The following is an 18,603-nucleotide window of genomic DNA, read 5'->3' on the forward strand; positions in this document are numbered from 1 at the left end:
ATGGGTCAGGCAGAGCTGGACTTCCTCCAAGACAACAGCCCTACTCAGCTCTTCTCTCTCCCTGCCGTGCTTGACTCCCTCCCTCCCCTCACCAGTTTTTCCCATAAGGTGCTCCCTCAACGAACCCTGAACACCTGGACCTCTGACCAAGGCTCTGATATTCTCCCTCCTTTGGTCCTTGGGCCTAGGGAGAAGGCATTCTGTTCATTATCCCATGAACAAAAATAAGAACCCTGGTGAGTGGAGCTGCTAATGGCAGAATTTTTAGAACTGAAGGGCAAAATTTATTCAAGACCACCTCTTATTTTTACTTTAAAAATTTTTTAAATTTTAAATTGAAGTATTCAGTATAATTAATTTACAGTGTTGTGTTAATTTCAAGTATACAGTGAAGTGATTCAGTGAGATATATATATACTTTTTCAGATTCTATTCCATTATAGGTTATTACAAGATATTGAGTATAGTTCTCTATGCTACACAGTAGGTCCCTGTTGTTTACCTATTTTATATAGAGTAGTGGGTAAATTTTAATCCCAAACTCCTAATTTATCTATCCTCCCCCCCGACCCCAGCTAGCCCCTTTGGTAACCATAAGTTTGTTTCCTATGTCTGTGAGTCTCTCTCTGTTTTATAAATAAGTTCATCTGTATCATTGCTTTAGATTCCACAGATAAGTGATATCATATGGTATTTGTCTTTGTCTGACTTACTTTACTTAATATGACAATCTCTAGGTCCATCCATGTTGCTGCAAATGGCATTATTTGATTCTTTTTAATGGCTGAATAATATTCCATTGTATGTATATTTTATATATATATATATATATATATTTTTTTTTTTTTTTTGCAGTACGCAGGCCCCTCACTGTTGTGGCCTCTCCTGCTGTGGAGCACAGGCTCCGGACGCACAGGCTCAGTGGCCATGGCTCATGGGCCTAGCCGCACCGTGGCATGTGGGATCCTCCTAGATCGGGGCACGAACCCGTGTCCCCTGCATCGGCAGGCGGACTCTCAACCACTGTGCCACCAGGGATGCCCTATTTTTATGTTTTTTAATGGAAGGATAATGCATGCACAAAAGCACATTGAAATATACAGCTTGCTGAATTTTCACAAGGACATTGCAGAAAGGGAAGAGAAAGGGTACAAGGTATCACAGACGCTTCTATAACTCAGCCCAGAAATACCCATCATACTTCCATTGTCATGTACAGGCTAGAACTTGGGACATGGCCCACCTATAAGTGGAGGGGAGAACTGGATGTGGGTAAGATTATGAATTTCCACAGCAACGAACACAAATCTGGCAAAGTCATCTTTTTTTCCCACTGAGTTTTCTTGGGTATATCAATTTCTCTCTTTTCCTCCAGTTTTGGTGGCTAGCTCAAACCATCCTAACCCAATATAGAGAAGAGGAGAGATGTTGCCTTCACTACGTTCATTCCAATTATAAATTCTGAAGCACTTGATTGATTTGATTTTGGCTAAATATCACTAAGTGATAGCAAAATCACCTTGAGTACAATTTGAGGTTCAATTTGAAACAAAATGGTAGCTAATAAACATTCTACTAGGCAAATCTTCTGCAACAGCTTGCAATAAATTTTGCATATGGTCAGAGGCTCTAAGGGCCCACGATTACACCAAAAGAGGTGCACAGTTTAGAGAATCACTGATGACACCAGGAAAAATGTAAATTACAGATCCTCTGATATTAATACACATTGTCATAGTGACTGCCATTACTGGCTCTGGGGCCACATTCCATAATGAGCCTTTTTTGGGGCTGAGTGTTGCATAGAGATGCTAGAGGTACCGTTTCTGTTAATGAGTGTGTAGTTCTAAGCTGTGACCATGGCAGTACTGTGTTCTTCTGTGAGCAAATTCTGCTGAATTCACAGACAGGTGACGCTGTGTGGCACTAATGTATGTGGAGCTCTCTGTTGTAGGAAGTCTGCTATCATCTTTAACACAGTAACACTGAACGAGCCCTGGACTTACCAGTGGGTGCTGTTAGCTAAGACCGGACTTAACTCTTTTTTTTTTTTTTGCGGTACGCGGGCCTCTCACCGTTGTGGCCTCTCCCATTGCGGAGCACAGGCTCCGGACGCGCAGGCTCAGCGGCCATGGCTCAGGGGCCCAGCCGCTCCGCGGCATGTGGGATCTTCCCGGACCGGGGCACGAACCCGTGTCCCCTGCATCGGCAGGAGGACTCTCAACCACTGCGCCACCAGGGGAGCCCCGGACTTAACTCTTTGCCGTCTGCTTTCGGCTGTTCCTTACAGCGCTGTGGGTGATTTCCAACCTTAGAAACTCCCATTCTTGTTTTTGATTCTATTTTATTTTTTACTGTGTTCACGCTCTCCTCCTTTCCTTGTGTGTTTCTATAATGACCTCCTTTGGCATCCAAATTCTTCTTGATTTGAAAATGCATATTTTGCCCATTGGAGGAAATTGCTGACTTCGTCTACATCCGTGGAGTCTGAGGGAGATGCATTCTTGTGCTTTGCCTGCATCTCCCATCCCATCCCCCAGCCTCCAAGGGCTCCATGTGGCAGGATCATTTCTCCCAACATAATGCATTCTCTAAGGCGCGGTGACTGCTCTGGGCAGAAAAAGGACATTAAACATCGCCACTGATTGGACTTGGACACAGTTTGCTGGTCCCACAGAGGGGCCTGGGAGGCAGGAGAAACGCCCTGGTTCTCGGTGGCCTGATCACATGTGGCACACAAATGAGACACTTTCTGTGCACAGAGGGGAGAAGGCAGGTGCAAAGGCCCTGAGGCACAGTTGTGCTCAGTGAGCCAGAGGACCGGTAAGGGAGCTGGTGTGAGTGAGGGACAAGGTAGGGCAGCAGAGCATATCAGGAAGGAGATGGGGAGGGTGGGGTGAGGGGCTCTGCAGACAGCTGTACGAGTTTAAAACTCTGAGTGAGTTGAGTGCCGCTTCGGGTGCTGACCCGAGGAAGTCATCATCTGACTACCTTCACGGGTTCATTCTGATGGCTGAGACGAGAGGATGCCAAAGAGGACCAAGGGGGAGACGGCGCCCAGGTGAGGGGTTGTGACCGTACTGGTGAGACGTGACATGACTCGGCCCAGACTGGCCAAGGCAGACGAGGTGAGAAACGGAGCTCAGACAGCGGTCGAACAGCCTGCACGTGGTGTGGGACCGAAAGAGTGGAGAAAAGACGTGGGGTGGGATTTTTGGCCTGGAGGACAGTGAGAATGGGGGGCAAGGAGAGGGCTGGAGGGCTGGAGTGGGCAATGGGCTGGGTGTTCTCCAGGTGCCTGTCGGTCACCGCAGTGGAAGAGTGAAGTCTGGAGCCCACGACAGGACAGCTCTCCGGAGAGAAACTTGGTGCCCATGGCACAGAGATGGCTTTCGAGTTCACAGGCAGAACAACGTTACCATTGGGGGTGGGGGAGGTGTGGATGAGACAGGAGAGAGGTCAAGGCCTAAGCTTGGGGGCCTCCAGCATGAGGAGGCCAGGGCGCTGAGAAAGGCCCGTTAAGGGGGAGACTGGGACCATGGGGTGAGCAGGTCGGTGTTTTGGGTGGTCCGTGACAACGAAGATAAGGCCTACAGATGATGGCTGCTGCCAGCGAAGGGGAGGCCACTGTTGAGCCCGATTCTGTGTAAAGAAAACCTGTCAATACACTTTAGCTGTGGCTCCGGCCCCTACCTTAGCCTCAGGGGGGGCTTGTGGGCCCAGGTCTGGCCAAGCACGGGGCTCCCTTCCTCTGGCCTCGGTGACCAGTGCAGAGTGGAGCACGCGGCCCAGGCTGGCCGGTTGGACCGCTCTCTGGCCGTTTCCTCCTGGAGCTGTCAGGACAGACGGGCCCTTCCCCTGGGGTTGCTAAGCATTGCGGTGCAAGTCCCGGCCTCTAGCAGACGTCCTGCCTGTCGGGTGGACTCCCTCCTTCTGAGATGGAGAGAGACAGGTCCCTGACAAGAGCATCTGGACCAGCTCTGGATGCAGCTCTGCCTGAAGCCTGCTGCATCCTTGGACTCAGTGTCACCTCCCAGCCAGTAACCTCTGTTTTAAACTCACTGGAATCGGCCTCTGTCCCTTGCATCCAAGGGGATTTCTCTGACGCCCACTCCTTGGTGTCCCCTGGGCAAAGACACAGACAGTCCTCGCGGGGCAGGCTTCTGAATGAAGCCTTCCTAAGCAACCCCTGGATTCAGGACTGTCAGCTGCCTGGAATTGCATGGTGGAGGCCGGGCTGGGCAGGACCAGACAAGGTCACCTCCCCCCTCTTCGTGTGGCAGCCTCTGACGCAGGTCTGAAATCTGGGGCAGGTAGGGTTGCAACCAGAGAAGCTGGGTGAGGGCATCGGGTTCCACCTGTGACCCAGGAGGTGGCGTCCTGCGGGGCACAGGGCTCGTACTGGTACTGGGAGTTCCCTGGGAGATTATGAAAGCCACGAGGGGAACTGCCACGGGCCTGGGGGCAGACAGGGCCAGCATCTGGGGAATGCAGATGAAGTAATGGGAGACCAGGGCATGGGAAGCAGTTGCTAAAACAAACTAGTTCTGCTGGCTGAGGTTTCTCTGGCTTGGAACTGTTTTTAAAGGGCCAGCCGCACACACATTGTAGCGTCTTAAAGACACCGGGAGCAGAGTGTGATCCATGGGTGCTGGCTTTCAGCTCTGAAGATCCAGTGCATCTTCTCCATGTTTTTACCCTCCCTCCAGGTCTTGGTGCAGATGGGTTGATCAGTCTGTCTCATTGCTGTTCCCTACAAGGGCAGATGCATGAGTCAGCCCTGGGAGAGCCCTGATCTTCTCCTCTGCACCCTGACCAGGTAAATGATGCTCCAGCGATAATCTCTGGTTACCTAGGCTGAAGGCAGGACTTCGGAGAGCCCTGCGATATCTGTGCACCCAAGGTCTTGGTCTAAGTCCTGTGCGTCTGAAATCACTGCCTTCTTGCTTGCTCCTGTTTCAGGATTTCTTATGTCCTTGGAGAAGTCTTATCTTTCACACCAACCCTTTCGTCATCTAACGATGTTGAGCCTTCCTTCCGATAGTATACTTTCCTCCCATCGTGGAATATGAAGGAGACCGACTCAACAAACCTCATTAAACGTAGGGCCACCCATTTGGAACCTGTAGCGTTTGACAGACGCTGAAGTGAAATCTACCTCTTGCTCAGATAGTGCATGTTACCAGACTAAACACGTTTGCAGGAAGGGTGAATTTAAAGTGTTTAAAAGAAAAACTGTCTCAAACAACCTCAAGCACTTTAAACCATCGTATTGCGCTCAGACAGTGGTTGCCAGGTCCACATAAATCGTCTGGATTCACACAAGCAGGTTTTTGAGGATTTCTGGAGGCTGCGGGCTTTCAGCCTACTGTTTATTTTCTGCAATAAAACTACCTAAATACCCTATCATTCACCCTGATCGCTAATTTCCTTTGACCTTCTCCCACAATTGGTCTGAAAAAGAATGTTTTACTTTAAGACTTTACCCTCCAATAAGGTATACATATTCTTGGTGCCATAACTGGATGCTGCTTTCTAAACCAGATAAAGAAAATGTTTTCCAGAAAGCCTTTCCACACTTCCTGTAGTTGGGACATGAAGTACAGGAGAGGAAAGTCCTGAGGTTCGGAAGTCCATAGGTCTTTTTTTTTTTTTCTTCTAGAAGAGTGGTTTTTATTTTCCCAGGTCTGGTGCTTTTAGGTTCCCATCTTGATCCTGGGAAGGTGAGCAGACCCGGCCTTCGGAAGTGCCAGCTGCTGTAACAGAAAATTCCCCGCATGGTAGCTGCCTTACGTGCCGCAAGTCTGTGTCCTGATCTCAGGACGGTCCGAGGCTGACACTTCCGGTCGGGCAGGTCTCCTCCATGATGTGACTGGAAGAAGCAGCTCCTCTCCTCTGTGACTCCACCAGGTTCAGTGTGTGGCTCTCAAGACAGTTCCCAGAGTCCGATCATTCCAGTGGCTGGAAGAGAAATGCCCATGGAGGGTCACAGGTGATTTGTGCTCCAGACCTGGGATTGGAGTGGATCAATTCTGCTCATTTTCAACTGACCAGATCAGGACAGATGCTGGACCATGGCCACATCACCCTGAGAAGAGGCTGGGGGGTGCAGTTTAGCTGTGTGCCAGCCTGAACATGTAATGACGGTGTGGGCCTTCTGTGGCCACAGTCAAGAGGTTTTTGACCCTGGCAGTGGTCAGACTGTGTCTCCAAAGGATGTGGAATACTTGCTAGGGTGGGCCTCAAGAGAGGGCAGTAAATTAATTGCCTTTGTTTGCTACTGAGCTTCGCTTATCTCATAGCCTTCTAGATTGGAATTAAACATCTTAAAATCTCGGTCTATAATAACATAGGGGGGAAAAAAAAACAGCCAAAAAGGAGAGAGTCTATAGCAAAAGAAGTCTACCTGACCTTGTTCTTTTTATAAATCGTCTGAAAATTAGAGGCTCCACATCAACATGGTCTGAGGCAAACAAGATGGAGATCTCTCTCTCACTCTCTCTGTCTCTACCTCTGTCTGTGAGATCTGGGTATCATTTATCACTGAGTACCCGTTTCAGGACGTCAAGCCTTGCCCAGACCCCCAGCTTCTTGACCCCCGCAGGTGAGTCAACTCCCACCTTCGCGCAGGTGTGGGAAAAGTTCTCCAGCCCATCACGTAGTAGCTGTGAAGTTTGGGCAACTTATTTAACCTCCTAGGTTAAATTATTCTGTAAATTATTTTCCTCGGTCCCTTATTCTGTGAAGATGGGGTTAATAGTTCCCATCTCATGGGACGCTGTAAGGGTTATGGCAGATATTGAAGGAGAAATCACCTACCGCAGTGCCTGCCGTCCTGGACAGTCCATCACCACCAGCTTCCTTCCTGCCTGTCTCACGTGGGGAGAGGTAAACCACCAGGGCCTTTGTCAGGACGGTGGAGCGCCTCTCCTTCCCCACCCTCCACGCCTCCCCAAGACCTAATCGCAGCAAGAGTTCTTTCCATTCAGGCAGAAATCAGAGGGTCTGAGGGCGAGGAGGGAGTAGGAGCCAGACAAAGGCGCAATTACCCCCACATGACTGCCTATCAAGAATTCTGGCTGGAGAAAGGCTCTCCTGCAGTTTGTTTTGGATAATTCTGCTCCAAGAACCCAAGAGGGAAGGCCTTCGGTCAGCAGGACCGCCGCGATCTCATTGTCCCAGTGAAATTCAACTTAGTCAACCTCTGGCATTTTCTATGCTCCGTCTCTTCTCTCACGTATTTCCTTGATTTATCAGCAGCTATTTACTCCAGCTATTACCATTTCCGTTGATCTAGCCCTGCTCATGCTAGCATCCTTCACACACACACACACACACACACACACACACACCCCTCCAAGAAAAATCTCACCTCTAAAGGGAGGGTGGGTGGTACACCGTGTTTCTCATGTAAGGCCTGAGTACATGATGGAGGAAGATGGAAATCACTCCCCCTGCAACTCTGCTCCTCCCCAACTAAGTTTATGAGAATCAATTATAATCCCTAAATCTTCTCATTCTTACATAGGCTTATTTCTTACTTAGCTCTGGTATCCCACTTTGAGCCAGTCAGAGGAGAAAAAACCTTTGCCTCCGTGATACCTCCCCACTAGGCTCCCACAAGGGTGATATTCTGGGATAAATCAGCAAAAGCCTTGGCTGTTTCCATAGTAATCCTAAAGATCAACAGAAGAGATTGCTTGAAGTGGATGGATAAAATTCTTAGAATAATCCTGCCCAAGCCCTCTAGAATTCTTTTATGATGCCTTTATATATCTCAGCCTTCCACCTGGGACGATTGCAAAGTGTTACCAAAACGAATGTGCTGTGCAGTTGGGAAGGAGCATGGTGGCTGCAAAAGGGGTTAGACTTGAAGACATCTTTTGGAAGAGTATTGAGAGAAAAAGTCCCATTGATGCTAACTGGAGTTCTGGGGAAAGGTTTTAGGTGAGCTTCAATGGGGTGCAGATACAGTCACTCTTCTCACTCTGTTGAAGGTGTCAGGGAAAGAAAAATCACCCCATTGGCCAGGTCAGCATCCACCTGGCTAGAACTTTGTCCAGTGGGCTGAACTGGAGTGGGGCCTGGGGCCAGCAGGTTACAGTGAAAGGTGTGGTCTGGCAGGCTGGCTGAGGCTGGGGTGCAAAGTCTCTGGCAGTTGGCACTGTGGACTGGTAGTGGGTGGGAGAGTTTCATGGAATTGTGCAGGATGGGATGTGTTCACGGCAAAGAATCAAGACCAGAGAAGGAAGCTTGGTCGATGCTTGAGAAGCGTGTGAGCTCGAGGCAGGGACAAGAGTTGTAGATAAATCTCCTGAGTCTTATTTCCCAACAGAAATCTTCCTTCCATAGTCTCCCTTCTTGTGGTCCAGAATATCCCAGAACTTGATAGTAACGTGACGAAAAGAAACTAACTAGATGTGGAGGATACTTCCGATTGACCACCAAGTTCTGTTCTCCTCATTATCCATTAAAAAAGGCACATACTTTTAAAATTGAGGTAGAATTAACATACATTAAACTGCAAATCCTAAAAGTATACAAGTCACTAATTTTGGCGTATGTCTACAGCCATGAAAGCATCACCACAATCAAGACAGAGAATATATCTATGACTCCAAAAAGTTTCCTTGCATCCCTTTGCAATTCCCCCATCTCTGTCCCTCTCTGCCTTATCCCCTTTTCCCCAGGCAACCTCTAATCTGCTTTTTATTACAATATATTAATTTGCATTTTCTAGAATTTTATATAAATGGAATCATATAGTATACACTCTTTTTAGTCTGCCTTCTTTCACTCAGTGAAATTATTTTGAAGTTCCTCCACGTTGTTTGTGTATTTCAAGAGTCCATTCATTTTTACTGGTAAGCAGTGTTTCATCAGACAGGTATTATACAATTTGTTTATTCACTCAACTTTCGCTGGACATTTGGTTGTTTCCAGGTTTGGGATATTACAAATAAAGCTGCAAGGAATATTCACGTGTGAGTCTGTGTATGGACATATGCTTTCTTTTTTGTTGGGTAAATATCTAGGGCTAGAAAGGATGGGTCATACAGTAGGTATACATCTAACTTTCTAAGAAAATGACAAACTGTTTTCACTTGGTTGTACCATTTTAGAGTCATATACTAGCAATGTATGAGAGTTCTAGTTCCTCCATATCTTCACTGATAATCGATAACATCTGTTTTTGCAATTTTAGGCATTCTAACAGATGTGTTGTGGTATCTTGCATGTCCCTAATGACTAATGATGTTGAGCATGTTTTCATGTGCTTATTTGCCATCTGTCCATATTCTTTAGTGCCTTTTCAAATATTTTGTTCACTGTCTTTGAGTTGTTGGTTTTCTAATTATTGTGTTGAGAGTCTTTATATGTTCATGATGCAAGACATTTATCAGATATGTGCCCTGTAAATATCATGTAACTTGTCTTTAATCCTCTTTAACAACGGATGTGCATCCATTCTGCAGCCTCTCTTGTTGCTGGGTATGGCCACGTGACTGAGTTGTTACTTCTGGAATGTGAGTGGAAGTGAAGTGTGCTACTTCTGGGTTCAGTCCTTAAAATAATGTGTGTGCTTCTCTGGACTCTTTTATGATCAGCTTTGATCACGCTGGTGAGAACAGTGCCCTGGGGATCAGAATGACCTGGTGCATCAGGATCACTCACCTTTGCACTGTTGCATGGTGGAGAAATGAACTTCTTTTTTTTTAATTTTTATTTATTTAGTTTTGGCTGTGTTGGGTCTTCGTTGCTGTGCACAGGCTCTCTCTAGTTGCAGCGAGCTGGGGCTACGCTTCGTTGCGGTATGCAGGCTTCTCATTGTCGTGGCTTCTCTTGTTGCAGAGCACAGGCTCCAGGCACCCGGGCTTCAGTAGTTGTGGCTCGTGGGCTCTAGAGTGCAGGCTCCGTAGTTGTGGCGCACGGGCTTTGTTGCTCCGCGGCATGTGGGATTTTCCCAGACCAGGGATCGAACCCATGTCCCCTGCATTGGCAGGCGGATTCTTAAGCACTGCACCACCAGGGAAGTCCTGAGAAATGAACTTCTATCTGCTTTTTTTAAAAAATTATTTATTTATTTATTTATTTTAAAAAAACTCTATTTTAAAATTTTGGTTACAGTTTCATTTTTGTTTTCTTAATAAGTCTACTGTTTAATCTCTCAGGATTAAAAAACAGTTATTAATCTAAAGAACTGAACAACAAAGGAATGTCAAGGGGAAGGGCACAACTGCCCCATTCTCTGGGGGTATAGTAGCTACTCCAGTTTAACACCTAGCTTCAAAACAAAATGAATTTTTATATTTTCTAAATGAAATAATGTACAACCACCATCTTCATCTGAGCTTATTATAACTTTCAAACACAAAGCTTCATTTTAAGCTTGGTAAAAAACTTTTAACAGGTATGATGGCTGACCTTAGTATGTAGTGTGTGTCTTACAGGAAATGTTTTTTAACAGTCATAACACAGTAATAATGCCATTAATGAAGTCCTCAATTTAGAATCTGGAACATTCTTCCATCAAGGGGTGGGGAGGGGGAAATTCAGTCCAATGAGTCTGTCTCAAGATCTTCATCTCTTGTTTGCTCCACTTGTATTCTCTTTTCAGTAACTGGATTAATGCTTTGAGCCCAAAATGCGCTATATTTTTTATTACTGTAGATTACATGTTGTCTGCTGCTCAGTTTCTATTTGTTCCGCTTGCTTGCGTTTTCTATCTGCTGCTTCTTTCTCATGTTGGCCTTTCAGCATATTCCTTCTATGTGCAGTCTGAAAGTTTCTTCCACCTTTTCTCTTCTTTTCACCTTCTTGATCATCCCGTTTCTCTTCAGAATCAGATGTTGATGTAAGCCCTGTTTTAGCTAAATTTTTCCTTTTTTTTTTTTTTTGCGGTACGCAGGCTTCTCACTGCTGTGGCCTCTCCCGCCGCGGAGCACAGGCTCCGGATGCGCAGGCTCAGCGGCCATGGCTCACAGGCGCAGCTGCTCCGCGGCATGTGGGATCCTCCCGGACCGGGGTACGAACCCGCGTCCCCTGCACCGGCAGGCGGACTCTCAACCACTGCGACACCAGGGAAGCCCTAAATTTTTCCTTTTTGATTCAACTTCTTTTCCCCCCTTTTTTTTAACCTGGCTCTTTTCTTGGTTATCTTCATCCTTCTGGCCCTGCTCATCCTTTTTAAGCTGCTTTTTAGGTTGTTTTTCCTCTTGCCCTTTTGTCTTACTTCTGTCTTCTTCAGGTACCGTCACTCTCCGAAGGACAGGGGTGTTTTACCATTTTGGGTCTGCCTTTGGTTTTGGAACCTTGACTTCTGCCGCGGCAGGTCGTCCTCTTCTAGGACTCGCTCTTAGATTAACAGGTGCTGTTGCTGTAGTCACCACGCCTGCCTCCTCGGTTTCTACTTGTTTTTCTTCCTTTCTCTTTCTCCCTCTTCTGGCAGCTTTTGGAGTGGTTATGTCAACTGCTTTAGTCACATCCTCGTTGCTGGCTTTTTCTTCATGGTCAGTATCTTCCTTTGAAACACTAGTTTCTTTTTCTTCAGCTTCAACATCAGATGACACATTTGATTGTTTAGTTGATGCCTGTTGACTTGAAAATTTCACTTTCGGATTGTTATCTATCTCCCATAAACCTTCATTAAAGCCTTTTTGTTTATTTGGTTTGCCGTACTTTTCCTTATTTTCTGAGTAAGGAAATATGTCCTTTGGGCCTAAAAAAGCAGTCTCATGAGTTCCAAAAAAGAAAATGGGTAGTTTGTTTGTGGGTGGTTTTGCAGCTCCATCAGGAACTTCATCTACCTGCCGGGGCCGTGGGCGCTGGGGCTGCGGTGGCGGGCCAGCCGCCTCTGCCCACGTCCACGCAAGCCACCTGTGCCACCAGCTGCCGCAGAGGCGTCTCAGCGGCTCAGAATAGCAACCACCACCGACACTGCCGCCGCCGTTGCTGCGCTGCTCCCTATCTGCTTTTAAACCACTGAAATTTGGGGTTTATTAGCCCTTAGCAGCTTAGCTCTTACCCTAACTAATACACCGAGAGAGTCTCCCTTCCTTCCTTCCTTCCCCCCTCCCTCCCTCCCTTCCTTCCTTCCATCCTTCCTAGCTTCTTTGAGCACATTCCAACAGAAGTTTAGGTTGGCTGGTCTGAAAATGAATTCATTTTCTTAGATAAGAGAATAAAAATTTCTTGAGCAACCCGTAAGGTGCCATGCTATGTGTCTGGCCTAAAAAGAGGAATAAACCCCAATTCTTATACTTGGGAATACTTGAGAAACTGATGGTCCAATGAAAGTCTTTTGACTTGGTTTTGTCTCTAGCCAGTCTGGAATTATAGAGCTGTTCAGCGGTTTAGGGACAAGATTTTGCTGAGCTTCGACGAAGCCAGAAAAATGCAGAAATTTGGTGGCAAATTGGTGTTTTTCTCTTGATATTCTGCAGAAAATCACATTAAGATGAAACTGAACTTTGTCCCCCTCGCCTGACAAATGAGAAGAAGGTATTCCTGTCTCAGTACCTGCAGCCCTGTATTTGATCCAAGTCTCCCCAGAGTAACTGAAATCGTGTTGTTGCCATTTATTTGGGTTCTTACGATGGGCCATACACTCTTGATGTAATTCAACCACTTACTTCTCTCAAGAACGTAACTGATGTTTACAGATGAGGAAATACATTCAGAGAGGATAACTAACTTCTCTGTCACCATGGAGACAGTGGGGGATGGAGGCAAGTTTGAAACCCGTCCTGGTACCCAAAAGTCAGGGCCCCTCCTGAAAGCTCTGTTGCCTTCCATGGGAGCAGCTTTGCACTTAGATTATTCAGAGTCCTGCTTCGGGCTTTTGCTTTTCACGGGAGAAATAACCTCACAGACTCTGGGTCTGCTCCCACTGCCTCCTCAGCCCCAGGCTGGTGCCGAGCCTCTATTACTCAGAAGTACTTATGAAACTCCGTAGTTCTTTACATTCAAGCATCAGCACGTCTGACTTTTGTTTTCAATCCAGAACCTGCCCTGTTTTCACAGAACAAAAATCCAGATTCATTCTGAAAATGAAATGACGGTTGGTCCTTGGAAAACAACCCAGATCCCAGGTCCCCACTTTAGCACAATCGCAAGTCAAGGTTTTCTGGTTGGGTGCTTCCAAGCCCTATCACACTGATAAGGGCTTTCAGACATACCAAAGCAGGGGAAAATGAAAGAGACCCTTTCTTTTTCTTGTTGTTCCAGATCAGATAACACTGCCTGATTAGTTCCTCCACCGTGAATTCACACCGCATGTACCCACACGCCAGCCCTCTGCAAAAAGGCCATCTGCTGTATTGCTTCCTGCACAATAATTCACATTTTGCCTCATGCTTTCCCTTCTCCACCTCTGTTTCCGGCTCCTCCCCCTGAAGTAGCAAAGTGCCTGCAAAGAAAATGTGTCAACAGGTGAAATTTGTAGGAGTTTCTTGGCCCACACAGAAATGTGAACCACAGGTATCCCCAAAGGAGAGATTTTCTTACCCAGACACTTACCCTCTTGAATATGCCCTGATTCTATTCACATGTGGGTTCTCTAGAGACACCAGTTATCTCTTGGATGGAATCAGAGTGTGGAGCTCCCGTTTGGGAAGAGTGGCTTTGATGAAGGCCAGTTGGGATTATTTAGTTGCGGTTACAGAAAAGCCCAACCCAAACTGGCTTCGTCCAAAAGGGAATTTATTGACTCAAAAGCTGAAAGAGGATGCTACCTACAGACAGGACTCAATTCAGGGCTCAGGCTTACCGTTGGCACCTGCCAACTTTTAAGAACTTTATTCCTTTGTTCTGCCTTCCACGGCATTGACTTTAGCCTTGGGTTTTATGGGTACCAGAAAGGTCCCTGCTAACCCACTCATTCTCTTACGTTTTAGGTCAGAGGTTATGAGTGAGAGTCTCTTCCCCAGAAGGTGCAGTGAAAATGTCATTGCATTTCATTGACTCTGACTAGGTCACATATGATCCACGAAGATCAAAGGATGGGGAAGTGAGATATGCTGATGGCATAGGCCTTGGTCACAAGCTCCACTCCTGGGGCTCGGTGTGGAGTCCGCTTTAATGGGACTGCATGGAAATCGGGTACAGTCACCAGGAGGACTCCGGCACTGTTCCCTGCAGTGTGTGTTGCCTTATAAGAAACGGTGCGTAAGCGTCACATAATGTTTTGTGTCCACTGCATAAGCCAGCTCCATACCTTGAAAATAGCCAGCATCTGCTTATGTAAAATAACAATTTACGGGCTTCCCTGGTGGCGCAGCGGTTGAGAGTCCACCTGCCGATGCAGGGGACACGGGTTCGTGCCCCGGTCCGGGAAGATCCCACATGCCGCGGAGCGGCTGGGCCCGTGAGCCATGGCCGCTGAGCCTGCGCGTCCGGAGCCTGTGCTCCGCAACGGGAGGGGCCCCAACAGTGAGAGGCCCGCGTACCGCAAATAAATAAATAAATAAATATAAATAAAATAAAATAAGAATTTACACCCAAAGCCAAGCTGATTGGAGAAAAGGTTACTTACTGGTTTAAATTTCAGGAGTCAGGCTAGTTTGCCAAAATTCTGATGCAAGTGGGTCAGTATAGACAACACTCAAAAATTCCTCAACGTCTACATCAGGACTGCCTTATATTCTTTAAAGCATGAAGAGCCTCCACTGGTTCGGTATTGAAGACTGTGGCAATGAGCCTTTCTTATCGGTTTCATTGAGTTTTTGTTTTCTAAGAAGACTCTGATATTTTAGCGTATCTGTGGGGAGGAAGGTGATCTCCGCGTCTTACTCTTCCGCCATCTTCCCCTCGTTCTGACTCTGATACTTTAGTTATAAAGACCTCTGTAGCCTGATCAGGCTGCTTCTGGAGGGAGTGGAAGAGTTTATGGCAGAAACGTGGGAGGTTGTTGGAAGTATGTTGACTATATTATGATACACGCAGCAAAAGGTGTTCTCCTGTAATGCTCTTTCTTCCAGTCATTCGGCTTCCTCATACGTCTTTCTAAAGAAACATCTGGAATTAGGTGATTCATTCTTCTTGTCAGCTCTCAACGTTCAATATTCATCCTTTTAGCCACTGAACAATTGTTATTGGTTATGAACCTCCTTTCTTCAAACACTTCATTGTTGATGTGCATCAGACCCTCTCTGAGCGCGTCACATGCATTATTTCATTTATGCTTCGTAACTACTGTATGACATAGGGACTATTATTATTCAAATTGTATGGAAGGTGAAACAGATCTAGAAGAGGTTAAATATCTTGCCCAAGGTCACACCGTTGGAGCCAAAGATTTTAAAACCATAGTATGCAAATAAAACAAAGATTTTGCCCTTGCTGCCACCAAGGTAGGGCACAGGAAGACAGACCTATAAATAAACAAGTGCATTTAATGTTGTGTTTGCTGTGATAATGAGCTACACAAGGGAAAGTGGGAGAGAGAGAGAGAGAGGAAGAGAGGGAGAGAAAGCAGTCATTTCTGTGGCCAGGGCTGAAAGATTTGAAATGGGTGTTGGGAAATGTTCCCTAGAGGAGGCTAAGCTGAGGTGCATAATGTTTTCCAGCTAGAAGGTGGGGGATGAGAAGAGCATCCCAGAGATCAGAACCCATGCAGGCAAAACACAGATGCATGATGGGGGAAACACAAGCTATCTGGCCTGGGTGGAGCCTGGGGTTCAGGAAGGACAGACATAGGAGCTGCCAAGCGGGACCCAGTCCATGAAGGGCCTGGTTGGGATTTGGTCAGGAGAGAATGGGAAACTGTTGAAGGACTTTAAGAAAAAGGTGACAGTTATTCATACCTAGTTTTTTTTTTTTTTTCTATTTTCTAAATTCCCAAGCTTAAATCTTTTTTTTTGGGGGGGTGATTTTTTATTGTGTAAAATAAACATAACAAAACTTACCATTTTAATTGTATAATTCAGTGACATTGAGTACATTCACAACATTGTACAACCATCTCCACTATCCATTTCTAGAAATTTTTCATTATCCCAGAGGGAAACTCTGTACCCATTGAACAATCATTCCCCCATTTTCCCGACGACCCGCTGGATCAATGGAAGTTGTGCTGAAAAACGAGGAAATAAGCATATAGGTCCTCGATGTACGTTAGCACAAAGAACACTGCGATTTGTGCTTTTTTAAAAGGAAAAGCATCAATGACGCTGCATTTTGGGCTGAGAGTTCACGCAGTGTCTGGGGTGAGCTGTTCCTGCCAAATCAGCCAGACAACGGCGATTGTTCCGTTACCACCAAGATGTCCCTCTGCGGTTTCTTATAAAGAAAGGCAGTGGGTGCCCCACGGGGCTGTCATGACTAAAACTGCTGGTGAATACCCCATGGCATCAGGTTAGTCAGCAAACACACATTGGGCACCTGCTGTGTGCACGGTGGTCAGGAGTCGGGTGCCGTGAACAGAGGGGAGTAGGCAGCAATCCACAGCTTTCGAAGGAATCATAATGTAGTCGGGGAGAAGGACGAGGACACGTCAGCCCGTGACCTCAGGTGGGGCGGAACCACCTGACCTGTGCTGATTTACCTTTTCACTGCACTCGGTAGAGCTCTTTACAGCACTGAGCACGTTGTCATTTTACATCAGTTTGACCCTCTTCTTGTCGTAACCATCAGACTGTTCACCCCATAATGGCAGATGCTTCATCTATTTTTGTTCAGTATTGTCTCTTCGGAATCTAGCGTCATTCTTGGCATGTAGAATGTGCTCAACAAATGCATATTGAATAAATGGTTGCTATAATTATATATACGTGTTTCTATACACGCATACATACATATATAATACACATATATGTGCATACCTACATACATATACACACATATATTAATGCTACAACACATTGTATATGTATACTTTCACCGAACATATAAATATATATACATTCAAGGTATGGATATATATGTACAAGTCATATTTTTTGACAAAAATAACTATCATTTATTGAGCACTTTAATTTTTATAAACAGAAACTTTTTTCAGTGTTTTACATATATCATTTTATTTAATTGTCACAAGAATCCTATGAGGATTAATTAGCTTGTTTACTTTTCCCAAAAGAGGCAAAGGAAGCACAGAGAAGTTAAGAAACTTTCCGAAGGCCACACTATTTCAGTTAGTATCAAGCCATATGTTTTGAAAGCACAAGCAAAAAATTGACAATAATCCATTTTTTTAAAAAGCTCCCACTTTGGAATCAATAGCTTCTTCCAGGCCTCAGTGCTGTTTAAATATGGCCGAGACCCTGCGGCTGCACAGCTCCACGAGCTGGGTATGTTAACTGCACGTCTGGCACCCGCAGCAGGGGGCGCCGAGCTGGGTTTGTGGTCCCCAGTAAGAGGTCACTATGAGGCCTCCAATGCACCCAGGCAGACCCACAGTCTCCCTCCGCAGTCTAATTAGTTAGAAGACTATTTATAGACCTCAGCGCTCCTCTCAAGACAGACTCACTCTCAGTTCCTACGCCCCCTGCTCTCAGCAGACAACTTCACCTCGTGAGTCATTGAGAAAATTGAGGGCATGCGCGTGCTTTCTGGTAACTTCCCACCCTCTACCTACAATTTACCTACACCCACGTCTGTCCTCCCAGCCTGCTCTCCAGCCGGCAAAGGTAAGGTGGCTTCCTCCCAGCCGTGTAAGCCTCTCCCAGGGTCCGTGTCCTACCCCCGCCCTTCTGGGTTCATCTCTCATCCCTTCCCATCCCAGGAGGCTCTCCAATCTTTAGGTCCATTTCCACGACGATGCCCCCTCTGCCTGTGAAGAGGCTGCGCTCTCACCGCCTTCCCGGATTCCTGCAGCGGCCTCCTAACCTGCCCTGCGTTTCCATTTTGCCTCTTCTGCAGCGCAGTTACATGGAATCTTTGAAAATGCAGGGTCACAGGCAATTCCCAGCGCACTAGCTCCAACTCATCTACGCCTCACTATTTCCAGGAATCATATCAGGATATGAGTAACTAAGGGTGATATTAAAGCCTCTCTACTTTTCCCTTCCTTCCCTCCCTCCCTTTGAAAGTAAGTCATTTGCATACATGAGTAGTTATTAATAGTAACACAGCCCTCCGGGTGCACCTTACGGCGGACTTCTTGACTCAGTCACCAGGCTTCGGCTCAAGCACCTCTCACGCACCTCCACGTCATCCCCGCCGCTCCCTGGCTCTGCTCCCAGCACCCCTAGAACAGCAGGGTCACTGGGACCTCCTCGCTGCCACTGATCTTTGTTCAGTCTTTACATCCGGCTTTTGACAGCGTCCACCCTGCTTGTTTTCAGACTTCCCCGTACGCTCCCCGTTTCCCTCACAGCGCTGGCGTGGTTCCTTTTTCCTCCGTGGATGCCTCTTGCTCGGCCTGACCCTTGAAGGCCGTGTCCACGGGGTTCTGAGCAGAACCTCCCTGTCCTAGCTCTCTGAGCTTTCTGTAGGTGGCTTTACCCCCTGGCATATTTTGTGTGCATTCCTTATGCATGTTACCCTTATCATTTTAGTTTCATTCGCTAGGTCTTTGAGAGCTTTAGCTGATCATTGTTGAGGTTTGCTTACTAGGATGTAGGTATTGATCCAAGAAGAATTATAGCTTGATTCTTCTAAAAT

The 18,603-nt window shown here is 46.6% G+C and overlaps 1 pseudogene; it reads right to left on the reverse strand.

The window, feature by feature from the left end:
- Positions 1 to 10,487: 10,487 nt before the first annotated feature.
- LOC112398156 (PC4 and SFRS1-interacting protein pseudogene) lies at positions 10,488 to 14,801 on the reverse strand (annotated as a pseudogene).
- Between the last annotated feature and the right edge of the window lie 3,802 nt (positions 14,802 to 18,603).

Source organism: Neophocaena asiaeorientalis, unplaced genomic scaffold (genome assembly GCF_003031525.2).
Source record: "Neophocaena asiaeorientalis asiaeorientalis breed wild unplaced genomic scaffold, Neophocaena_asiaeorientalis_V1.1 scaffold226, whole genome shotgun sequence".
NCBI lineage: Eukaryota > Metazoa > Chordata > Mammalia > Artiodactyla > Phocoenidae > Neophocaena > Neophocaena asiaeorientalis.